The sequence below is a fragment of the Onychostruthus taczanowskii genome, unplaced genomic scaffold (genome assembly GCF_017590055.1).
Source record: "Onychostruthus taczanowskii isolate IOZ18803 unplaced genomic scaffold, ASM1759005v1 scaffold35, whole genome shotgun sequence".
Classification (NCBI taxonomy): Eukaryota; Metazoa; Chordata; class Aves; order Passeriformes; family Passeridae; genus Onychostruthus; species Onychostruthus taczanowskii.
This window is the reverse complement of record NW_024500905.1, coordinates 5,772,649-5,799,769: the sequence shown is the minus strand read 5'-3', so window position 1 is coordinate 5,799,769 and position 27,121 is coordinate 5,772,649. Positions and strand designations below refer to the sequence as shown.

The 27,121-nt window shown below is 36.4% G+C and overlaps 1 protein-coding gene across 1 annotated transcript in view; it reads right to left on the bottom strand.

Annotated features, from left to right (window-relative positions):
* TAFA2 (TAFA chemokine like family member 2) overlaps nt 1-27,121 on the bottom strand; it is a 193,348-nt gene that overhangs the window by 85,136 nt on the left and 81,091 nt on the right. The gene's annotated exons all lie outside the window — the stretch shown is intronic.

Sequence of the window (27,121 nt, the reverse complement as noted above, 5' to 3'; positions counted from 1 at the left end):
GGCAGCAGAGGTTGGCAACATTTGTGACATGTCAGATCCATCAGCATTTCAGTGGAGCAATACCAGAAGTTGGTTTCTTTTAAATTTGAGGGGACTGTCATAAAACTTTCAACCTATGAGACAGATTTAAATAACTCATTCCTAACAGCTTCACTGAAAGTATTCTTTTGGCACAAAGAAAAGCAGATGCCTAAAGTTTGGCCATTATAAAAAAAAGGCAGAAGAAATTAGTGAAAGGAATGTCTTGTCTCCTTTCTTCATGACTAGAAAGGTATTTTGGACTCGTGGCTCAAAAACTGTAACAAACAAGAAGTTATAGAAAATGAAAGGTTTCACAGAAAAACACTTTTGACTACTTCAAAAAAAGCAAATATTCTTGATTTTAATACATAATTTAATTCACTGCTTCTGCCTTAGGAATGAAACAGTCAAAAGTAAGAACTAGTATCAAGAAGGAAAGTACCAAACTCAGTAAAATTTGGGTGAAATGGCAACCTTAAAATTACAGGGAAGAAATAATCAAAGACACTACCTAAATAATTAAGTGCAAAGAAATGCATACAGGTTGATACTGGGCCTAAACATACCATCTCCAGTTCAAAATGTGAAATTTTTACCTTTGAAGCCTGGAAAGTAAACAAAAATATAACTTCTGCCTAGACTTCAGTTCCACAGAAATCAAAGCTGTCCCTAATGAGACACATCAGGGAAATTTGTCCATTATGTCAGATTTCAGTTCACAGTTCTGAGAATCATATGACAATATTTTTAGAGGACAGATTGCATTCTCATTTTAGTATAGTTCTTTAGGTACCACAGAAACCCCACAATGGAAGTTTGATGGATGTGGACCAGTCCTAGGTCCTGCCAGTAAATCCAAACATTTCAGGTAGTCTTGACCATTCTCTCCCGGAAGGTCAAAACCACTACATACAAAACACTTTGGGAACACAATCCAGTACCTGCAGAAATGCAGTTATATCAGTTATATAGTCAGCCTCCTCTCCTGCCATCTGAAGGACTCACCTGGCACACCAGCCAGGACTCTTGTCTTTTTCTCATGGCTATCAATGGAGGCAACCTGGCACACAATACTGTATTTCCCACAATAATGATCCCAATACAAATGCTCACAGTGCAAGGAGATCTGTCTACAGGAGCTGAAAATGTCATTTGGGACACAAACCAGACACTTCTAGAGGAAGGCTTTGCTGACTTACACATTGCTTTTCTTAAATGCTGACTTTTTAATTTTTGCAAATATGTTCAGGATAATGAAGAGGGATGTATTTCCCTCTATAACAACATAGTTGATCTTAATCCCTAAACTAGTAAATATTACTGATTCTTCTGTAGCAAGATTCATAAAGAGTAAATTGCCGCCACCAGTAAGTTCTAGAGACTGAGACACTCCACCCAGGAATATACATCTGAACCTAATCCAATAGGGAAAATGCACTGTAATCCTCTTCCCAGTTTTTAGTTCAGATAATACTATAATTTAAAAATACATCAGGTTTCATTATCTAAAAGAGGCTTTTTTGTTACTATGAACAATTCTGGCTTTTTCAAGAACAGTATTCAATTAATTCACTTTCCCTCTCACTCCATGACAGAAGCAAAGCAAAATAGCACCCACGTGGAAATCAGTCGTGGTTCCTAGTTATTTTATGACAGTTTGTAGCACTGACAGATGCAGATGTAGTTTTTATTTCAGTTAGGTTTCAGATGTTAAGCTTTTTTCACCAATGTGTATGAATTGAAAAATTGATTCTGAAATTATTATTAGGGAAAAACAATCCACAGAATCATAGAATGGTTTGGGTTGGAAGGAACCTTCAAGATTATCCTGTTCCAACCCCCTGCCCTGGGCATAGACACCTTCCATAGATCAGTTTGCTCCAAGCCCCATCCAACCTGACCTTGAACACTTATAGGGGCAACAAAAACAATTCTCTGGACAACAAATTCCATAGTCTCATCACCTTCAGAGTAAAGAATTTCTTCCTAATATCCAATCTAAACCTATTCTCCGCCAGTTTAAAGCCATGCCCTCATTAAAAATGTGCATGCAGTGACAGGACAAAAGGAGTAATTCTAAATAATATTCAGGGAAGTCTTTTTCACATAATCTTCTTTACAAATTTTCTATTCAAATTATTCTAAGTATCTGCACATAGACACATACAGGTTATTTGACTTCTAAAGGAGAGGACATCACATAGTGGTGATGACCTGAAGCATTTCTCCTGCAAATTTAGATATCTTTCCAGGAGAGCTCCAGAATGCCAATGCTTTGGACACATGTAAGGACAAAATAAGTAAATACTTTCATTTAAATACAATTGGTTTTAAGCATAATCTTTCCCTCTTAAATGCCATTTATTTCCAAATATGTATTTCGGTCTTCATTACTCTAATTAAAAAGTAACACAGTGAAAGCCTAGCACTGCTGAAGGAGCACTCAGGAAAAGATTATTACCTTTCCTACTGTCTTACTGATATAACTGAAACTAAAAGTCCCAGTACTTGTGATAGACCTGTACATTGTAGGTAATGGAGCACCCAGACTAAATACAGCTCCATGCCACTGCAGCTGGATTGTTTGTTACTCCAGTTAATTCATTTACCAGGAGATTAAGTACCTCAGCATTGCACAAAGTAGACTGAAGGCCAAGTCCCTTAGCAACTTTAAAGAATGTCCAAGTACAGAGGAAATTCCTTGTAGATAAAGTACAGCCTATAAACTTTTCAATTTTTCTACTCCATTCCTTTCCTCAAAGGGAAAAGAAGGCTGAGCCTGGATAATAACATTGTCCTTTCAGCATAATTACCCAGCTTTGTCAATGTTTCACACATAATTAAGTATTAATATTACCCTATAAGTAAACAATACGTACATGGTATCTCTGCAATGGGCAAAAAAGCATTGCCTTGTACACATGGTGTTCACTGGAATAAAATTGTAAATTGCATGCTGAATCAGGAGCCATACTATACTGTCAGATATTTTTTATTAAAATGAATTTGTTCACTCTTCAGTACAATGAACCATTAAAAAATAATTTGCACAATGTATTCATTATTGCAGGGATTCCTATACAGTGAACAGTGTGTCTAAATACATGAATCATCACATAAAAGAAGAAACTGGACACAAGACTGCTGTTAGGAAACATCATTACATGTGTGTCCATACTGTAAAACTGACTGTGATGGCTTAACCCCAGCCAGCAGCTCAGCACCACCCAGGTCACTCTCTCCCTCCAGAAGGATGGAGAAGATAATCAGGTGGCTGAAAGGGAGAAAACTCATGGGCTGAGATAAAAGAAATTTAATAGATAGAGGAAAAGCCATGCACTCAAGCAAATCAAAACAAGGAGCTAATTCCAGTATTCCCTTGGTCAGGCAGGTGTTCAGCCATCTTCAGGCAAGCAGAGCTCCGTCACATAATGGTGACTTGGGAAGACAAATTCACTCTGAATGTCCCCCCTTGTTCTTTCTTTCCCCCAGCTTTTATTGAACACAATACTGGTCTGCATTATCCCTTTGGTCAGTTGGGGTCAGCTGTCTGTGTCCCCTCCCAGCCTCCTGTGCATCCCAGCAACTCACTGACAGAGCAGCAGGAGAGGCCCAAAGCTTTGATGCTGTGACAGTGCTGTTCAGCAGTAACTAAAACATCCCTGCTTCCAGCACAAAGAAAAAACCATTTCCAGGGAACAGGGGCACTATAGTAGATGTTCTTTGCCTAGGTGCTGATGACTGCATGGGGAAGGATGCAAAAGGCTCTTTAGAATGAGGTCTTCCATGGTCATTCGCGAACTTTGAGACAAGTCAACTTTAGAACTGCTCAGTCTGACCTCTGTCCTTTATTTAAAAGTCACCAAGCCAGGACAGAGTTCAAACACCATGAGTCCTCATACAGCAGTCAGCAGTGCATGGACTTATGTTGTACAAAGACCATAGAAATAATAACTATGAATGCCTTATTTTCCATAGTTTGGTTTCATCACTTTCAGAAACTCTCACCATGTTTGCCTTTCAAAATATCCCGTAGTGATTAATTTTAGAATTTACTCTTCAGTTGTAGGAAAAAGCACTTCCATTTATTTGTCTTAGAGTGCTTAAGATGCTGCTCTTTAGTTACAGTGTAACCAGAAAGAAAGAGCATTATGATTTTTTACATTTTTTCACATTTCATCACAGCTGTCTGTTTTTCAAAGGAAAGAGTTCTAGATTACATTGTCTTTTCTAATAGTACAGGTGCTCCATGCCTCTGGTTCATATCTGGTTAAATTCTCTATACCCTTCCTAGTTCTTCTACACCTTTCTGTGATAGAATGAGTTAATCTTGCATGTAGTGCTCAAAAAAAAAACCTCTGCAGCATGGAATTGTATTAGTTTAATGAAGTTCCAGTGTTCTCAAATCTTTACCTTTACATTTTCAAAACCCACTCCTCCTTTTCAGTCTTTACCATTGAAGTGACATTCTGTGTTAAATATATGCTGTGATTCTAATATTACTAAATGAAAATAACAATGGAAATTTTGAGGTCATTATTCTGTATGTGTAGTTAAGACCATTTCTTCTGCATGCATCACTTGGTATTTATTGACATTGAGTTTCATTTGCCATTTTATTACCCAGTAACCGAGTATTGTACCATCAGAATCTCATCACAGACTGTTTTAAATACTAGGCATTACTTTGTTTTGTCTACAAACTTTGTGGCTATAATGCTCATCTCATTTTCTGAATAATTTATGAGTCTGTGATATTCAAATTTATGGACATGTTAAACAGCCCAGGCTCAGCACAGACTTCTGCAGGATTTTTTTGCAACTACACTCCATTAAAAGGACAAACCATTGATTTCTATCTAGCAATCTTTTAATAAGGCAGCAATAGGCATCTTTTTTACAGGAATTTGATATAACCTCTTTCACAGTTCTAACTAGATTATATCATCTGCATCGTCTTAAGCCAATGTTTACTGAACATTCAAAGAACTCTAGATTTTTGATACATTACATCCTTCTAGTTTCTAAGTCATATTAGTGCTTACTGCATCTATCTCTCTATTTATCCACCAGTTTTACTCTTTATAATAATGTCTATCAAATTGTTTAATGTAAACTTCAAATTTACTGGTATGTAATTCCCATCCTGATAATCCCCATTTTAAACACTAGTATCATATTTTCCACCTCCTACTCATTCAAAATTGTAGGTTGCTTATTACTATTAGCAGGCCACCAGCTTTATATTTAAATTCCTTAGAACATTTGGAGAGAAACTATCACATAATGGTGAACCGTTACAATTAATTTTATTAACCTGTTAGAGAATGTCTTTATTTACATATTAATTTGAGAAAGTCCTTCAGATATATGATCCATAAACAATGGCTTTGAAGAAGGTATTTTCCTAGCCTTCTCTGCATAATACATAAATGCACACAACCAATCAGATTTTCTGCAGAATGGCCTTATTATACTCAATGGCTTTGATTATCTCCCTATTTTCAGCATTTTCTTGCAAATTTCCCAATTCTTTTGGGGGGGTGAGGGGAGGTGTCTTTTAATTTTAGGTTTCCCTTAGCAAGTTGTCCCTCAAAACATTTTTGTCTTATGTCATTGCAATTTTACATTTGAGCTGCCATGTTTACATTTATTTTCTCCTTTGAATGTTAGTCTGTGAGTTCTAACAGTTTCTGATTCTTATTTAACGTGATTTCAGTATTTTGAAAGTATTGTACAATTAGCCCCTAAGTTTATAGTTTATTTAAAGGTATCAAATTTACCTGGAAGCATTTTTATCCATGTTGCTGCTTCCTTCAATTAGTTTCTTTAGGCTTCATCTTTTGTCACTATCCACTTTTTTAGTGTTAAAAGGCACACTGAAGCTTTTTAGATTTCTTTTGTACAACATATTTGTAGGCAATGGAAATATCTAAACATTATATGTTTTCTACACTAGTCTCTGTCTAGGGAATCTTCATTCACCATCTGTTTCAGTAAAGGAATACAGATATCTATGTGAAATTTTAAAATAGAAACTTGACAACAAGCAATGGAAAGGACACTTTTCATCCAGTATTTCTTCAGACTATGGAATTCATTGTCAGATTTAGGCTAGGTGTTCAACAAAACAGTATAATAAACATTTCCCTACTCAGGCAAGCCATGGCAACTTCCAGAAAAATCTGTGATTTATTTTAACAGATACCATATATGACTTAATAGTCCTTGAAGTACCAATTTAAGACCAAAGAATGCAAAACAGTTTACAGCTTCATCTTCAGCTAAGTTATCTAACTTCTAAAACCAGCAATGTTCATGGCACTGGCCTCTATAACAGAAAGCATATCAGGATTTTTTCCCCAGGATACTGCTGCAAGCTACAGTTTACTGGAGAAAGTGCCAAGTGAGCAGAGGGTCACAGGATTCCAATACCAACAGGAATCAAAAAAATTAAAAGGTATCACTAAGAAAGCAAGACACCTTCACTGCATGAGAATCCAAGAAAATGCTGGACATGTAAAAGGATGACATATGCACAGAACACAGAAGCTCTGAGAAAGACACAGACAGCAGTTATTCCCTTCTGGACTCCTGACATGATAACTCTGGCTCTTCATGCAAGGTGGATGTTGCTAGAAGTCAAGTCTGGTAAAGTTTAAATATACCTGCTATCTGCTAAAAATGGCAATTTTGCTATACAGGAAATCTGTCATTAACTATCATTGGCTTATGGGTCACTTAGCTGTTGAAAACTTATAATTTATATGTCTCTCTTTCCTGTCCCAAAATGTCACGTGTACTTCTTGTGTTAGATATTTAGGATGTTATCAAGGTGCTAACAGACAGTCTCCAAATAACTCTCCATAATAAGATAATAATCTTCTTCAATGCCCACCCAAAAGACTATTTACTATCTATCTTAACATTTCAGATTCTCAAAGCAGTGATACTCAATTTTTTTTTCTTCTTGTTTGGAATGAGCTGAAGTTAGCCTTAACAAAAGATAAATTGTTTCTGAAATGCAGGAAATCTGCTTAATGAAATCTGCTTCAAGAAATCTGTTTAGTAATCTGCTAAAACAATCCAAAGCAAAGGTTAATATTAGTTTCTATGACTTATCTTCAGGGTGTTCTATGCTGATTTGACTTTAATTCAGTGTAATTTTTATATGAGTATGCTGGCACAATATGAACATGGAAGTCACAACACTAAAGAATTTATATCAAGAGATTTAGCTGAAATTTCTATAACCATTATGCTTCTAGAGTTTTTCAAAATTGTTTCATTTTCCATTTTGTCTACTGTTTAGTTTTTCCACTTTAGTCAGATGATTTCTACATCTTGTGCTTTTATATTTACCACATCAAAATTGCCAAGCAGATACCAAACATGGATGACCTGAGAATGTTATACTTCTTTGTGCTTTTACTTCTCAGATAAGCTGCTGAAGAAGGCTGGAAATTGTAGTGCTACATTTCATTAACAAGGTATCAATATGATTTGGAAAACAAGATGCAGAGACTTCTCTGTTTCAGTCTCTGAAACACCACAAAAGAAAGATAAATTGGAACTACAACTTTATATCTCTGCTTGGTCACAGCCTTTATAATCCTAATCAATAAACAAATTGAGCTCAGCCAGCTTGCTCTCTTGCACTCTTCTTGATGAGGCAAATATCCAACTTCAGCACTTCCTACAAAACTGTTCCTTCAAAGTAAATTCAGGAGTTTTAGCAATAGCAATTGTTCTGTAGTGCTTGAACAACTACAGGACAAACTGACCTTGTCACTCAGTCCAGGACAGATAGTCTTTCCAGCTAGAAAGGGAATCTAGAAAAACTGTTCTGTTTAACAACATCAGTATCCAAGCTGCCTTTTGCCTTGCTACAGTTGTGCCTTCTTTGCTGCTTTCAGATCACAGGAGCTCCACATTGTTCAAAATACAAACCAAAACTTCAAACCAGCAATTACCTTAACTGTTCAATTTTCTCAATATAAAAATAAAACATGCTCCTCAGGGTGCTTTTGTTCAGAACAAAATGGTAGTAACTCACATGAGCAACATCCAAAATTATGTAGACAGTGGAGACTGAGGGCATACACTCAAAAAAAAAATGAAGGGGGAAATATTTTTGGTGACACAGAACAGAAGAGGGAGGAGACGTCTTTCCTTTCTGTTTCCCTTGTTTCCCACAAGAACTGCAGGAAAGTAAGGCAGAACTCCCAGTATCTGGCCAGTTTTAGGAAAGAAAGACAAAAATAAGAAATGAAAATAGGAGAACTCCTCAAATACCCAGATAAACAAGGCTACTACACAGAAGCACAGAGAGGTGAGTGTGGGGAGACAGGGTCTCAGGCACGAGGAAGCAAAAGCAGGTAATGCAGCAAGGAAAATTCAGAAAGTTTTGGCATGGATTGAAGGAAACTGTATGACTATATTTCAGTGTTCTGCTCTGTCCCAGTACTGCTTTCAGGTCCTGCACTGCTGAATGCAGGGAACTTTCCAAAATGTAGTCAAGTAACCACTGCAGAGCCCTCCGAGCAACAGGGCCCAGCATGAGCAACAGCTCAACTTAAATGCATTTTGGACATTCCATTCTCCAGGGGCAGTCAGGCATGGAGCACATGACAGCATCTTGCTGTTAGCTAAAAGTCTTCAGCCCTGTACTTTCAATTCTGCCTCTGAGTGTCCAACTGCTAATTTCATACTTTTTAGTAGATATTTGTTGTTCAATTTGTAACTCTTGTCACACTTTTTTTCTTCCTATTCTAAGGCAGTACATTTTCATAGGTTTCTAAGGCAATAAAGTATTTTCATTTTTGCTTTTGGTTTAAATCTGAATTTAAATAATAAAGTACCTAGTAAAGCTTTCATAAAATCTGTTAAAAGTGCCATAAAAATCCCCAGGAAAGAAAATAAAATCCCATGCAAAATAATTTTCATTTAAAATTATTTAGAGTTTATATTATTTGATTATTTTCATTTTTATTATTTTCATTTAATATTCATTATTAAAGTAAGAAAATTATACAAAATATTCTAGAAATAAGCAGAGTTTCAAGTAGGAAGATGATCTCTTATCCCAAACTGTGCAACATGGCATGATCATCTTTGGCTCTTTCTCAACTCCTGTAAAGAGTGAAGAGAATTGTAATAATACAGCCACGTGTCAGCTATGCCATCTCCCATTCTATCATTGTGCTTTAAATTAAATATTTCACTGAAAATTGAACATTTTCAAAAATCATACCATCCTTTTTGTTGGAAAAGACATTTAAGATCACAGAATCCAGACACAGAATGGACAAATTCCAGTCCTCATGATGAGGAGGGAATTACTGTATAACATTTTAAAAGTGATAAGATTAAATGAGACTAGATGTGTATTGGGTTTAAAAACTAAGTAGGTATAATTAGTTTTTTTAAAAAAGAAAGATGAGGTGATGATTCTCATCTACTTGCAGATCAGTATAATGGAATGGCAAAAAGGACTAATGAGACACGGAAAAAGTATTTAGAAGTTCAAATGAAAAGCAAGATGAAAAATTTTATATTTAAATATGTTTCCATCATACAAATTTGAATAGGTGATTTAGGGAGAAAATCCTTTAGGCTTTATATCATCATATTGCGCATAACAGCAGAAAAAAACTTTGAATTCCCTTTACGAAGAAAAAAAAAACTTATTTTGAATTTTCCTTAAGAATTTTGTGGGATTATTTTGCCCTAAAGCACACACAAATACTTAACACAGTTTTATAGCTATCAAATTACAAAATATTTCCTTCAGTTGATTTTGTGATGTAATTTTAAAAATAGTAATATTTTCACAGTTAATGCTGTTGTAACCCTGCCCTGCAGACTCTATTTTATTTATGAATTAGTCTTCACTGTATTAATATTGGGACTAAAAGTGATAGTCAATAAAAGGAAAGAAAATAAAGATTCAGCTTTGTAGCACATTGCAATCATATTTGAGTGACATCAAGGAATGGCATCTAGTGATTACATAAGACAACTGCATCTATTTATGTGTATTATAAATTTATGATGTAGTCCAGGACTACATTCATAAACTCTTGGACTCATTCATTCATGTTTGAATATTCTGAAATCTAAATGAAATAAATCTTACTTATTTTTTAAATCATCTTATTTTTTCCAAAATAAGAATACAAAATATGTATTATGAGATATCCCTGGAGACTGTAATTTTGGATCAGTATCTCATTGGCCGTTTGTAAATCTTAGAAAGTCTCCAAATACAATTTTTCAAAGTGCAGTAAGGCTTTCTCTGCAAACTGCTTGCTTTCAGCAAACATCAGACAGCCATAATTCCAAGAAATATTGTTCAGTAAATCCCTTCTTTGTCAAGAGACAGCACCATTTCCCTTGCAGTCTCCAAAGTGTACAGTTGCCCCGAATGCAGGCAATAGATACATGACTCTTCCTCAGTCAACTGCGTAACAATAAAGCAACTCATTAAGATAGTTAAAGATCGACTGAGTTTCCCAGGACAGCAGCAATAATCACACAACTTCATATCCACAAAGCAAAGAACTGAATTCCTTAAAAAACAAAAACAAAAAAAGGAAAGAAAAAAATCAGACCGTTCAGTCTTCTGCTGTGATCAGCTGGACTTTGTAGTCCAATGGAAAATTATTTCTTTCTGTTAGCAAACTCAGATGTCTAGGGCAGAAGCAAAAATAAATATTAATTTTATCAGTACCTTTATAATTCTGCACTCCCACTTTATCAGATCTCCAAATTCCTGAGCCAGAGGCTGATTACTAGATTCTCCATCAGTATACATATATCCATTCCAGGAGCTTAAAGTCTATCTACCTGTACTTTAGCTGCTACCTAGAGATGGTAGCAATTCTGGACAGTGTTAGCACATACTGCTAAGTAGTTTAAGGACACTCATAGTGGTATCTCATTTCATGATGAGTTCCATAAACCTCAGAGTAGACTTTGCAGACTGCTAATCATTCCAGATCCAGACCATTATTGTCAATCATCAGTCTGGGCTTGCCTCCATACATTTTTTAATAAAGGTCATGTGACAGTATTTCAGGTATTGTTCTGTGTGTTCCTCTTCCTCATGCTGTCCATGCTCTCCAACACTCTCCTGTTGCTTCACTCAGTACAAGCAGCTGCCAAAAGTACTGGAAAATCTGTTCAATACTGGCAGTAGACATTGAACTTGAAACATCTGCAGATGAACAGCAAATGCATCACACAGATAATTTCAGAGTTGCAATAGCCATTTTTCCATGCTGAACAGATATAAGCAGTGTTTGCTAGCAAAAATACATACCTGGAATATCAAGAAGCCAATGAAAAATGTGTCATTTAGCCCCAAATTGCAGAATTCTTACAGATCCTTGCAGATTTCCAGTTTTGCTAAGCCTCTACCATAGCAGGGCATCTGTGGCAGGATAAAGAGACTGAGATCTGTTATCTTGTTTTCAGTATACAAACTTATGTAATTATGGAAATTGCATAACCAATTATGAATAATCTATAGAATCAAAACTATTCACCTAAAAAGCCTGAGCAACATCAAATGAATTCATTTAGGGAAATAAATTATTCCAAGTCAAAAGTCATTTGCCAAATAAATTATTCACTGTGAATTGTTCACCCCCCAGTAATCAAGGGCTAATCTGCTGTTCCTCCAAAGACCAAATCAGTGGAAGGATGCAAATAAATCTGGAAATTGTAATAACTGTTGATCCATCTCTCTGGCACATATAACAATGCAACTTGATATTTCCTATTTCTTTATAAAGCCTATAATAATTAATTTGACAAAGATCAAATCTAGAAAGATGAAATACTCAAAAGAAAATAAGAAGCAGAAAGAAGAAAAAGTTTTTCTCCTGCAACAAACTGTAATATTCTGCCCAAGCAGAAACCATTCTAAACAGTTTAGGCGCTTACACTTACATTGTGGTATTATAATCCTCTTTGCTCTCTCTGTTATTTGCTCAGATCACTTACACAGCTTAAATTCTCCAGCTACTATATTGAACAAGCATTTTTTTCCTCAAGATTTTCAGTAAAGGAATTTGATATCTCTTTGATTTAATTTCACTTTCACTTGGAGAGATAATTTAGGAGGCTGCTGCAAGACAAGCAAAAGCCAGTGTCTGAAGGTAGTTTTTTCATGCTTCCCCAAGGAGAAAGATCCCTGAGGCAATAGCATACTTGTTAAAATGATGCTGAATGATTCTCATGAAAACCTACCAAAAATAAGGTAGCGTAAATGATTTAAGTATGCAAGGTTAAGTAGTGACCTTTCACTGGAGCTGGGGTCTGAATTAGAAGGCTTCTTTTGGTTCTCATTTTCAGTTATTCTATACTTAAGTAAGTAGAGGCCTCTACCCTACCTGTACTTCTCATTTCTCATCTCTCTTCACAACTACAGTGTCTTCACCTTCTCTATGTTCCTTACTTTTATATGCAATACATTTGTCTCCTGGCATATCCTCTAGCTTACTCCACTTGGTGATTTGTAACTTTCTGCATTTCTGTCCCTTCCTATCTCTCTTACTACATTAATTTATCAGCAGTTCATATTTTGTTTTCCTCACTACTATCAGAGTACTTGTTATGCCCTGGAAGGGCTAGCCTGTGGTCAAACCACTTCCCACAGCATGCCAGGTCACCATCTGGCAAATCTTCTGAAGGCAGTGGGTGTGTCAGTTGTGAAGCAGTTCATTGATCCCTGATTCATGTGCCTTCACTACTGAAAGGAACACGTGAGCTCCAGGTCACCATTCCCTTTTCAGGTCCTCCAGGTTCTCTTGCTGATACTCTGGATACATAGTTCTCCTCACCTCTTCATATGTATTCTTTCTGAGGCCCTACAATCTCATTATTCCACCTCGTCCTCCTGGCTCTGGCTTCCTGGGCATCAACGCCAGCAGAAGGAAGAAAATAATGGTAAGGATCGTTCATCAGCACACTTCTCTGAGCAAATCACCAGCAGATGTTTCTGAAAGCAGTGGGCTCTCTCAGACATGCTCTACTCCAGAACTGTTTCCTGAACTCACTCAACCCATTTCTGAGCCCTTGACCCTCTAAACCTTTATTTTCCTTTTTATTTTTCCTTCCCTTGGTTGTTACCCATCATCAGTGAACTATTTACTCTGTGCTTGCTCAAGAGATAATTTAGGAGCATTAACACAGGAAGGCTCAAGCAGGGTGGGAAGGCCGTCTCCCTTGACAGATATTTCTCAAGCTCTACTCCTGTGTGATCAGCGGATACATCCTATCCCTTTCCATACACTGGAAGAGATCTCAAGAGGACAGTAACATCCCAGCACAAAAAATATTCAACCACTTCTCTTTCCCACTGAGAGGAAAACGAAGGTCAAGTTAGCCAAACTTTTGCAACCTGAAAATGTCAACAGAAGATATCTAGTTTAAAATTCCCATTCCATTGCTGATACTACTATAAAACAAATACATGTTTCAAAACAATTTTTTCAATTAGGAAAAACTAAAATCTTCATTTCGAAAATGGCAAAGTGGGTTGCTTCCATAACTTTAAAACTTGTTTAAAACTATTTTAAGCCAGGAAAGTAATCAAAAAGGATGTCCCACAAGCAGTTTAAGTTCAGTTCTGTCAATGTTTTCTAACTGAAAATGGTTTAATCAAAATTCACTTTGATCTACTCTATCTTGTACATTATTGATGCTCCATTTATAATTAGTTTTTCCTAAGTAATTTTTTCAGCTTGGTTGTTCTAAAAACTTTATTATTTATTATTTCTTTATTAAATTATTATTATCTATTTATTAAAACTTTATATTAAAAATGCATTACTAAACAATATGGATCTTATATTAGGTTTCTCATTGCATAATTCCACCAAGATCAGGTGATGTTCAAAAAGCTTCAACATTTTCAAACTTCACCTCTTACATAAAAACTGTGAGCTTTATACTTTAAAAACTCTGAGAAATAGTAGATTCATTCTTTATTATAGTTCACATACCAAGTTTAGTGAAAGCATGACAGGTTAACACTGTTTCTTTGGAGAACTGACCTAAATTAAAATGTAGTTTTATAACCTCTGTTCTTCTGAAAATCTAATCCTACAAAGGGATCAACTTCAAATACAGACAATTCAGAAAGACAGGACCATTCGATATCACATCTTCAGACTGTAAAATCTTTCAAAGAGAGTCTGGACAAAATATATAAACTGTGTATGTGTGAACATGTGCCTACAAAAGTACAATAAATAGCAGTGAAAATATTTCTGACTAAGCAAGTAGCAATTCCAACAAACCCTTTCATTGCTGAAATTTCATTTAATTAAAAATAGCATTTTTGCTGAGATAAGAGAATATGGTTGTTGATTTATATAATGAATTCTAGGTTTTCTCACGTTAAGAACAGACTAGTTTATCTTTAATCAAAGGGAGAGATTAAAAATTCACCAACATAGATATCTACAAAATTATGCAACATTTAATATAAATAAAATTTACTTAAATTTGGTAAAAAAATGTAAGGATGCAGAGCCACTTGCACTTAACTTGATGTCAATTGACAAAACATTGTTCAAATTAAGTTAATTTCAAATAGTATGAAAGAAATCTGAAATAAATACAGCTACAGTACATAGCCAGATATTGCTGGTTCCTTATGAGTTAATCTGGTCAGTTGATCACCAAAAAATTGTATCAATCTCAACACTAGGTTTAATGAACACTGAGATGCAAGCTTGCCATTTTAACTGGTTTTCTCTTCTGCTCTGTATGTTGAGCATTAAAATTAGAGAATGCTATCTACCAGCTAGACATCTGGAACACGAGCAAATAAACTCTGTATCCTCTAGTGCAAATCCATGTGACAGCATAACCTGTTTCCTAGGACTGTTGAAAAACATTACTAAATTAAAAGCCCCACAAATAAATTTAACCTATTACTTCGTTTTCTGAATTTCAGAACTGCAATCTACATATGATAAGATTTTCTTTTATTAAAACAAAAAGGCTCCTGAGCAGACAAATTCTATGTAATAAAAAAGAAAGCCACCTCCTTTCCTAGCCTCTTGGTTTTTATCCTTTAGCGACAGCAGCTGAGGTTTCATAAGGATACAGGTGCCAAAGCCTTGTACTTACATTCCCCTGCAGAAAGAGCTGCAGTTTTTCACACAGTCCATAACACCTGTGACACAGCTGCAAGGGTCTCCTCAAGTGCCCTACTGATTTCTTTAAGCAGCAAAAACCAGTGCCCACCATGCTATATTGTTTTCCTTCTTTTATGACAGTGATAAGTGAGGCCTTGCAGCAGGAGGACCATTCATTCTGCACTATTAGATACAGCCCTTATTTGGTGCCTAATGTTCCATGACCCACAAGCATTAAAGGAACTGCTAAGAAGTATTTGATCAGGTAAAAGGAGGCATGCAAAAGAACATACCGGAGAACAAAAATGTTTCTTATAATGAATGAAATATAACACACTCAGGTTCTCCCTTCAATGACAAAACAAAGGCATAGTCTGAGTTGGAGATGAATTCTTGCACAGAAAAGCTGCCACATTCTTTGGTGGTTTCAAAGCTGCAGAGATTGTCAGTCTCAGGCATGAGAACAACCAGCCTCTTCCAGACACGCTGTTGGACCTGAGTGTTGCAGCACACACTGATAAAGGTACAAGAAAAAAAAATCACATCATGTTTTATATTAGTCCATTAGTGCCTGGTTTCCTCTAGCTTGTCAGTAATCCTCTGAGATATGGACTTTCACAAAACCAGCCACAGGGTTAATCCCTCAGGAATGCATTGGTCTGGCAGACTACAGAATAGGACAAGCCAGAAGCAATAGCAATACTATGTCAAAGCCATACTTTGGTTTTGGTGGTCTACACAAAAAAAAAAAAAAAAAAAAAGGGATATACAAGGACAGTTTCTTTCTTCATCTTCCTTTGTTCACTTCTTTTCCACCAGCAAAGGAAAGGTTATTTTTGTCAGACAAGGCTGGAAGCAACATCAGGAGGCAGGAGGTCTCTACTGCAAGGTCACCTTTGAGCTCTGGCCAGGCTGCTAAGGGCTTTATCCTGTTGAGTCTTATAAACCCCCAAGGACAGCGAGCACAACTGTCCTGGACAGTCTTATAGTTAAAAAAAAAAAATTAAAAAAGTTTTCCTTCTGTTCAGTCTGTACCTCTGCTCTTTCAGCTTACACTCATTATTGCTCAGTCTCCCAAAGAACAGTTCTCCATCTCACAACATGACCATCAAAAAACTGTAGTTAGGACCCCAGGAGGCAGTAAGTCCATCAGACTCCCCTTGTAGTGCAAATGCTCAAATCTTGAGCTCTCTGATGCACACACTCCAGTGTCTTTCTTTTGGGGGACCAAAACTCAGCTCAGTGAGACAAGGTGTAATGACTGCTGAGTAAGGGAGAATGATCCCTTCTTTCAATCTACCACTAGTACCTCTATTTGTGCAGCCCAGAAGCCCACTGGCCATCCTTGGGGCCAGGGCACAGGGCTGCCCATGCTCAGCTGCCCACCAGAGCCCCAGAGAGCTGCTCCCCAGCCAGGAACAATCCCATAGCCTGGGCTGCTGCAGGGGACTTCCCTCCTAGGGCCAGTGATGGCATTTCTCCTCTTTGAATTAATACATGTCCAAACGCTTTACTGAAATGGATAACTGAGACTACCTGCAAGAGAAGGAACTGAAGTTCTTATAGTGATTGTCTGCCCAAGAGAAGCACTCATTTCCAGCCTGAGCAGGGCCAGAGCAGCATGTCAGAGTGCCTGTCAGGGTATCACTGGCTCTGCTGCAGGCATAGCAGCTGCTGCCGCAGAATCAGGTCCGATCACCACCCCTACGCCTGCTGGCCCAGGAAGCCAAAGATGGCTACAAACAGTGACTCAAAGGCTTGCTTAAGGATATCAAATGAAGTGGCAGTCACAGACTCAATGAGCAAAGTCCATTGAGCTGCTCAGGGAAAAAGCAATCTTCTTGTTAGCCCTTAATCTGACAAAAGCAGCACAGAGCCCATCCTGAGAGCTGAACATGATTAACAGTTATTCTAAGGTACCCCTGTGTAATCAGGAAATGCTCTGACAACAACTCCAGAAGGAGATTAAGGTCTTTTCTCTGCCTGAAAAATAGATAAGTCTCCCTTCAATAATCTCAGTAAAGAAAACACCTGTTTTGCAAAGAGGCAAGAGCTGGTGCTGCTCATGCTCTATACTGGCTCTGCAGCCAGAAGCTGTGGTTGAAGTTGTTCTAGTGATAAATCTCCTAACTTGCCCTGTGAAGAAATGCACATGCTGGTTCAGATCTAGTGTTACACCCTTCACATACCCACACAGAACAGCTCATGCCTACTCAGCTAGCAGCAGATAGGCAGCAGATAGGCAGCTATTATTTAGCTATAGGTCTGCAGCCCTGAACCTTCCCTTACTCCACTGCTCCCTCCCAGCACATTCCAGGGCAGCCCAGACCTTGGGAGGAAGAATGGACACAGCCCCATAAAGAGGCACCTGCACAAGAGTGGCAGCAGCACTGAGCCCAAGGATCTGCCTCCCACCTCTGCAAACCAGGGCCCTGGGGAGCTCACCCAGCCCAAATTGTGTAAACACAATTTACAGCAGCTCCAGATGCCTGGCCAAATTTATTTTGTTCCTACAGCAACCTTTTTTTCTGGCCCCCCCTTGGCCTTGCCACCTCCTCCATTGGCTCTAAAAAGAGATTTCTTGGTAGGGGAGAATGGGAAGAGAAAAGCTCCTATAGAACAGGAAATCTGTGTGGGGAAAATCCATTTAGATCTATACAGACTGTACAGCCAAAAAGATCATAAAGACATTTTTTCAATGAACAACCACTTGAGCATTCCACATTGAACCTGGAAGAAACCTGGAAGGAAAAGAAAACCAAGGGCAACACAAACCACAGAACATTTCCCTTTCAGCTTTTTTTCCCCCAAAGATAATGCCATGTGTACTTTATCCCTGCACTATTCCAAAAGAATTAATTTCTTTTCTTTCTATATATTTCTGTGCCAACTGACAATGCTAGTAACAGATTTCAGTAGAAAAATTTTGCATGTGTTTTACTCACTAAAGGTTTAAACTACACTGCACAACTCCCTACAACTGCAGTAATCATTTACTGTCTTTTATTTAATGATACCAACAAACCAGTCTATGCTAAAACTGGCTTTCATAAAAATGAGGCAATTGGTTGACTTGGCAAATTAAAAACATGAAGAAAAAGTACACAAATGAGGTAATAAACAATTGCTTTCAAAGAACCAATCATGAATTTAGTAGCTTACATAATAAAAAGAGATGGTGACACAAATATTGTGTAGCTGCATCTAGAAATTGGATTTAATTGGTAGAATGAATCAACTAGAGAAATGACTGTAAAAAAATCCAGGATTTTGTAAGTTTATGGAGAAGGTCTCCTTACTGGTTTAATGCAGAATATTGTTGCTCTTCTGCTTCCATTCTAGTGACAAAATGTCAGCAATGTGTACTGAAAGCCTGTCAAGTCCCAAATATGTAATCAATTCACCTTGCAGAGTGCTAAGTTTTTTGACCCAGACATGTATTCAGTAAATATTCACTATTCTTCTTCATAGTGTAAGAATTCCTCTCCACGTACAACAGGCTCATATAAAATTTTGAGTTAGACCTATCAAAACCCTGCATTTTCCAATCTTTTCCTCTATTTTGCCTTCTTGCCCGACAAAATTGATGAACTGAACTGAAATATTATATTGAAGATCCCTTCTAATGCAAAACATTCTGTGAATTAAATCATTGTTTGGAATAAACCTATTTTCCTCTTCCATGGGATCTCACACTGAGCCTTACTAATTTTCTGCTAACAGAGAAGGGGACTGTGCAGTTATATGGCTGTAGGCTGGCATGCAATTTACCAGAAAGCATTAAGGAAGGACTAGAGCAGCCATGCACCAGTCCTTAAAAAATAAAAAATAAAATAAAATAAAATAAAATAAAATAAAATAAAATAAAATAAAATAAAATAAAATAAAACAAAATAAAATAAAATTTATTACCCTTTAATTATCTAGAGTATTCTGGGTTTGATAGATGATGCTTTAGGAATTCAAAGTCAAGGAGTCTCCTCTCTGATTTAATGTATTTCAAAATATCTTCCTGACTAATTCTTGTTCCTGGAAGATATATTAGTCATTCCCAAGCCCTCAGACACAAGATCTGAACTATGTTCTCCCACGAAACATTCCCTTTTGATATCCTCAAGCTGCACATCCTGGGGACCTGGGTGCTTCCTACTCTTGTAGCAGCTGGGCTTTAAGGATCATTATCCTTTTGTTTGGGAATGCCCTGGATCTTGAAATCACCCATTGCTCAGGTATCTGTTGCACTGTTTGACCATACTTCTGGGGCAAAAAATACAACAAAATAAAATCTCCTATCTAAGTCAAATTTCTCCCCAACGTTTTTCATCCACAGCAAATCCAGAATAAAGTTTTAATATTCCTTCCACTAAGTTATGACCTAGGTAGCATAGGACTCACACACTTCTTCAGCAGGCAAGTATTTAATATCATGCTTGGCCAATTAGGAGTAGAACTTTCCCCACATTTCAGCATGAATTGCTTCTATTCAGTGAACATACTATTCTGCATCAGTCTGTAGTGCAGTAGATATAAAAATAGAAATGTGATTCATGCATGCAGCTTTTCCCTGTTTCTTCACTGAAATTAGACACATGATAATCAACCATTTCAGTTGACTTGGAGTTTGAGATTGCTAGACCCAAGTCTTTGAGGAATAACAGTTTTCTAAACAGTAGAAATTCTCATCCTGAACATTTTCTATGGCTTTTTTAAGGTAGTGTTGGAGTTTTTCTGTTCTTGAAGGTTTTTTTGTTACTGATTAAATGGGTATTTGGCATGGTGACAGCAGCACCTGACTGTCAAGGATAATCTGACAAAGTGCCTTAACAAAGATTACTCACCAGGGATATGAGGGATGTTCTAATGTCTACTTAATCCTTGTCTCTTTATTGAAACGTGAAAGGCCATAATTATAGTACAAAACAAGAGGGTAATTTCGTGATTTGGATCTGTCCACTGTGAATTTAAGCTTTTCATTTCACATAGGCCAAACAAAAGCTCTCAGGTGACAGCTATACTCAGACAGTGCCAACCTAGCCTGGGACATAAATCAATGTCCTAGAGGTGAAACACTTCAAATCCTGTTAGTGTGTTACTAAACAATCTATTCTCCTACCTTAAGGACCCAGGGGAGTTGTATAAACCAAGGCAATAAAACAACCTAGACTGAAGAACACATTTTTACACATCCTGTACTGTACAGCTTACAGTATCCTGTACTGGTCAGCTTATTAAGATTGTCTGCACGTGTTGAGACAGAAATAAATATTTGGCCATTCAACTGCAAAAAGAGTTCACAAAAATTAATGGCAGCTATAAAACCTCATCACTTTATTTAGACTGAGTGTATCCTTACCAGGAGCTTTGGAATGTGACAGCTATACCTGCTATACACAGGATAAAAAAATGTGCTCTAACAGAGCTGCAGCTCCAGGAAACTTCATGGGAACATTGTTTGGGGTTTTTTTTGCAGAGAAATCAATAAGCAAATACCCAACTAATTAATGAATTCACCTTGAATAAATCAAAGTATTTTAAACAAATATCTGCTTCAAAACCTAATTTTTTAAGACTATTTTGATTTGAAAACCTTCTTAAGTTTAAAATATTCAAAATCAAAGTATTTATTTTTGATTCAAAACACAATAGTTTCTAATTTTTAGTTAAAACCCACATCTTCCAACATATTTTATATTCTCAGTAGCCCTGGACAATCAAGAACACACCTCATGCAAGCATTTCCCATTCTCTGCATAGTACAAATTAGGCACCACCTCTTTACTTATTTGTTAAAAACCTTCTGCTTTGATAAGCTCAAGGAGCCATCCAACCAAAGGCAGGGAACATTGACTAATTTGTATGCCTTGTAAAAAAAAAATTCAAGTCATTCTTTCTCTTTACATTCTATGTATAATATTTTAAACTATTATTACTATTTAATTTTTTAAAGAAGAAATGTAAAAATATTGCAAAATAATTCAAGAAACTAGAATGTCACACTAAATTGAACGTGTCACAGCTATGCAGTAAGGCCCTTTTACTTATCAACATAAATAATAATTACAGATTGCACTTCAGATAATTTGCATTTTCAAACCTCAGCTGCGGCAATTGACACTCGTGTGCTGCTGGCAGGGGCGGTCATGTAAGAGCTCAGAATTAACTAACAGCCTTTCCAGCTTCCAGTTTGTTCCTCCCTTGTTCTTAGGCCATGCCAAACGCAAACTGCTCTGCAGGGTCATGGAAGCAGCAGCCAGGGTGCCAGCTTTGCTCCCTCCCACGCCGGCACCCCCAGCAAGCGCCGCGGCTCAGCACCCACCACGGTGTCACCACTGGGCTTGCAGGAGCTGCACTTTTCAGTCTGGCTCCACAACTTTTAATACTGCTTGGAGAGAACCAGTTAATCAAAATTTACATATAAATAAATGGCTTTTTTTATATAAATAACTCCCTTGAATATTTAGGAGATATTTATTAGGATAATGTCCTGGAAGACATTAAGATAGATTGGATAGGATGCATATTAGCATAAATTGATATCATTTTAAAAGGGAGGATGAAGAAGCCCCAGAGAAAACAAGTGAATTTCAATGGCATCTACATGTGCTTGTGAATCTGATACTACTGCTATCACATTATCTTTATATTGTGAATAGAGAAATATATTTTTAACAACAAATGGCTTTTCCTTCATCAGTTTGAAGTGTGATGTAAATATTTTTAACAACAGAATGTAGACACATTAAAAGAAAAATAAATAATCCCTGGTTTTAGATATGAAGCTCAGATCTGAAAATCTCTTACTTCACTTAGAATTCTATCAAAAAGCAGAAAATTTCCACAATTTTTTTTTTCCAGATTAATACTACCCAAATATTTTCAAATAACAGGAGGGAAAAAAAAAGTTGTACTACCCTGGATATTTTTTTCCAAATATTTCATTTTGACAGCCATCCATTTAAAACCCATATTAAGCAGCACAGAAGACATGGATTTGGGAAAATTACATTAAAATAATATTACTAGGTAACTATGCTTCTGCAGTAATCTCATCCCTGATCTTATCTTTTCTATGTCATACAAGCCCATTTTATCAACTGTCTCCAGCGTAATGCTATTCCAAGTATTTTAACTAAGTATATTACAAAAATTCTAATTGTGTTCTTCATAGTCCTTATACTTTGCTACTGTGGTTCTGTATACTACTGTCAATTGACTTGTCCCAGCTGGGGAGCTTTTTCTTGTCACTGTTTTTCTCAAAAAAAAAATATGAGGACCGAAAGATCGGGAGATTTTGGAGGTTATCTTTTCAACCCATTTGCGTCACTTTGTTGGCAGCTCTTCATCAGAGCACTTGCATGTTCCATTAGCATGACAGTCCCAGAGATGGATCAAGCAGCAATCTCTAGTGCAATCTTGTGCATGGCATTATGAAACTGACTAACAGAAGTCGTCTTTTATTTTTCAAGTGTGAAAAAGCTAAGTGAGCATTAACATTTCTTCTTTTGCATAGGAGGAAAGAGAAAAAGCAGAAAAGGGCAACTAAATCTAGCCCTCATTATTTTGGGATCACATTTTGGGACCAATCTCCTGTGGCACTGAGTAGCTGAACTCTGCTGAATGAATTAATTTTAAAGTACTTTTTGTTAGATATGTATGAAAAACCTTTATGCTGCAGCAAAACAGAATAATGGAAAAAGTTGCGGTTTATACACTTAAATAAAAACTGAGATGCTAACATTAATCCATATTCACAGATTTTCAAACATCTATATAAATATATACCTATGTATATATACCTACAAATATCTATACACATATACTCTCTCTATTTTATGTCTTCCGGAACTTAAGAATCAGTTAAAATTAGGTCAGTTCACATGTTGTTTCCAGCTTTATAAATATGGAAAAAAAACCCTAAATGTAAAGGAATATCGTTTAATTTATTCTTTACACTATAAACTGCTTTCCTGTGTAGACCCATCAAGATGATTCATTTGGACAGCTCTCAAACCAGTGACTACAACTTTCTCTATACCAAAATCAATGACAGCCTTGTTTGTATTTTTCCTTTCCAAAACACTGCTGAAATATTCTTGTCTAAACACCAAAGTCAAAACCTCAAGCATTACAAACACAAATCTTGATCCAGATCCCACTGGGAAATGTCCAATTTTTCACAGAAAAGACCAGAATGGAAAGTCACTATATGTTCTCCCTGCCCAAAGAGGGAACCAGCTGAATTTCTGTCATCCTTCAATGGATCTACATCAGCCCCTTCTTTTTCAGCCTCCCTTTGATAACATGTTTTACCAAAGACCATGAGAGAGCCCCCAAACAGTGAAAAACAAACACCCTGAGTTTGAGAAAGATATTTTAAAAACTTCTCTTCATCACTTCCTGGATAGTCTGAAAAAAATCTTTCAAATCCTCCAGATCTGTACTCTAAGGAGAGGACTGCACCTTCACTGCAGAATGCATCTGCAAATACACTGCTGCAGACAGACACTGCAGTAAAAATTTCCCAGTTAACAAAAGAGCTGCACAGCCTTCACACACACACACAGACAGAGGTGGTTTTTTGTTCCAATGGGGCAAATTAATACTTTGCCCAAGAGGCTGTCACAGCCCTACCATTAAAGTTCTGCATATTGTGAATGGAAATGTATAGATTATCTGAAGATGCTGTCAAATAAATTAAGGTTATTGTTGGATGTTTACACATCCATGTCACAAACCAATCTGCTTCACTTGGACTATCTGCTACAAATAGCAACGAAAATGCAGGACAGTAAGTTATCCCTAATTACAATTTATAAGAAAATACTGGATTAATTTAAATGTTTAAAATTTGAGAAAGACACATTGATCTCTGAATGCACTGAAAAAAATCAAGATACATACTCCCATGCATATTTTATTATATCCTTGCAGTTCAGCTTAATAGTGGAATAAAAAATATTCATGGCAAAACATTTCTTAAGATATAATTTAGTTAAATAAATGTAAAGACTTAAGATCAAAAAAAAAAATTAAAGACATACCACACCACTTTAATGCACATGAATAGTAAAGTTAATGAAGAAAAAGTCAAGCCTCTTAATTTTCCAGGCAAGGAACTACAGTTTGACATTTATTTGAGGGAGGTCTCATCCCAAGAAGATCACAGTCTGTTACATCTTATGGTTTTAAAAAAAGTTGTGACCCTCAATTTTATCTCAGTTCAGATAAGACCATCTCCTTTCACACCATCAATTTTAATATAGAACAGTGCAAAGGAATCAGTAAGGAGTCTACTTAATAATTAATATGGCCAACCAAAATTCAAGCACTAGCCATTGTAGAGCTGTCCTAAGACATGCAATATATGGTGACTATTATCAATCACATTAATTAGATTTCTGCAGCAAAACCATTTATTGAGTTGTATAGAAACACCTATTTGCCGTGTATTGTGACTTTTAGATAATTTTTATGACATATCCATAGCAAGCACAACAGAAGACACAGCTTCTGCTATTTGTTTTCATTAGTACTACATGATAACATGCAATTTATTTCTGTCTTTACTGCAAAATAATTACATGTGTTACTAAAATATGATGATTATAGATATTTCATCTTTCTTAAATAGCTGAAAGTTGGTATCTCTGCTAATTCAACATGGAATGATTTTAAAGAACAAAATTGAGAGTTTTATTCATATGCTCACTTTGGAAAAAAGTTGTTCTTGAGAAGATAGGTGACACAGAGGGTTAAGTGCAAAAGCTCTTTGGCACTGAGTTTAAGTCAGGACTGAAAATGAGATTTACTGTTCTCATACACCTAATCCAAAGGAAGTCAGTGAGCTTCAGAAGAAAACATCAATTTGTCACAACTGATAGCCTGTTCTACAGATATATCTCAGAGAAATAAAAGAAGGTTATTCCAGGGAAAAACTGTCAGTTACATGGTGAAACTCCTATACAAAAAAACAGCTCTCAAGTGCCAATAGGGTCTGTCTAATGGGTTACAAAAGGAAGTAAAAAATGTTGTTAGGCACCGAGGATCAACTGAACAGGTCTAACACTTTTTATATATTCCTTTTAAAATGTGACAAGAATTGAAATGTTTCTGTCCCTTCTATATTTAGACCCTGTCATTATAAAAAAGCAAAGCTTATTAACATGGATATGGAATTTTTTTTAGTTCAAGATATAAGTCCTGATTATTCTTCAAAAGCAAATTGCTTGATAAGAAAACACAAGAATTTCAAGGACCTTTTTCTTTACATTGGACTACATTTTTAAATTAGCACAACTGGTTCCTAATCAAATTAAAAGAATAATTTGATCAAATAATAGAAAAATGTAGTTTAACAATGTTAGTGCATACTATAGGGAGAGAGGGAGTAGCACATACACTTTTCTGCAACTTATTATCATACCACAAAACTGTGAGATTAAACAGAAAACTACCAAACAGTTTTGAATAATTTGGATACTTATTGAAGCTAGTTTAATGTCAGGTATGTATTTGGGACTTTTTAAATCTGCCACAGCTTTACCAAGTGGAATATAAGGTTTATTGCCTGCTGGTGCCAACTGGCAAGGTGTTAGCCAGACATTTTTTTGTCCTCTGCTAAACCAGTAGCTAATATATCATTTTGGAATTTCTTTGGTTTTTTATATTTCATTTCATAAGCTACAACATAGTGTCTACAGAAAGAAAGGAGTGATCTGTTGTGCAATTGTCTCGATTCTCAATAACTGCATTGAGCTGGCTGATATTTTACACATACCTTCATGCATAAACACAAACATCAAGCGGAAATAAAATCTCAAGACTGTAAAGATCTATCAAAGCTATAAGAAAGTGAAAATGGGGCCCTATGACAGGACTTATTAGGGATTCTGACAATAGGTAGGGGTAGTAATCCCTTTAATAAAATATACACATACACATTGTGTGACACATTCATTGTTTATGATGACTAAAACTAGTTCATGGCAGCAGAGAATCAAGCTTTGCAACTTTAAGAGCCCTTTTCTGTATTCTTTCTTTAGCCTTCATAGAAATATACAACTCTGCATGAGATATGATGTGAAATTGCACAGGTAATGGCTTGTTTTGGGGATAAGTGGTTGATGGGAGTTGTAGATCAGGCTTGTAATGGAAGTAAACTTCAACCTTAACTGTACAATAGCTATAACTGTTCCATAATAAGAAAAAAGATTAAGTCTAGGTATATTGTTTTGTCACTCTGGCACCCTGGTAAGAACCTTTGGCACAATCCAGTCAGGACAAGGCATGCTAAGAAAATTGAACAAATATAGGTTTCTAACCTTTCTAAGGGAAAGATTTGTCAGATGCCTCCTTTTCCAGTTTTGTTCTGGAAAAGGGGTTTCAAACAATTGGGATGAAAAAGCCTATACAGTGCTGCAAAAGTGTCTAGCAACCTCCACAGACAAAAGACAGACATTTATTTACACAGAGGTCATGGTGCAGAGTTAAGTGGAAGGCATATTGAATATTGAATTACACTGCATATTCACCAAATGAATTATGATACATCTATATCTTAGTCATACTTCAGCAATGATTAAAAACTATTTTGTTAGGTATTTGATATTTTGAAGGAATTCTAACTTGAATTTGCTTCCGTGTAATAAAAATAAAGTCAACAGAAATAAACAACTCAAGACATGCAGTGTTTAATGTATAATTATACTCTGTATAATTGTGCACTCTGCATAATTACTGCTTCTGAGCAATTATTTTTCAGCAGACCAAAGCATTAATCCCACTCTACTACCAAGCACCTTTTTTTAAAGTTGGCTTAGTGTGATGACAAGATACCAAGTTGCCAGCTATCACTACTACATCTCCAGAAGAGTGAGAGAAACAATTAGCTGCTCTGAGAACTGCTCTCAAATCACAGAATATGCTGAGCTGGAAGGGATCCACAA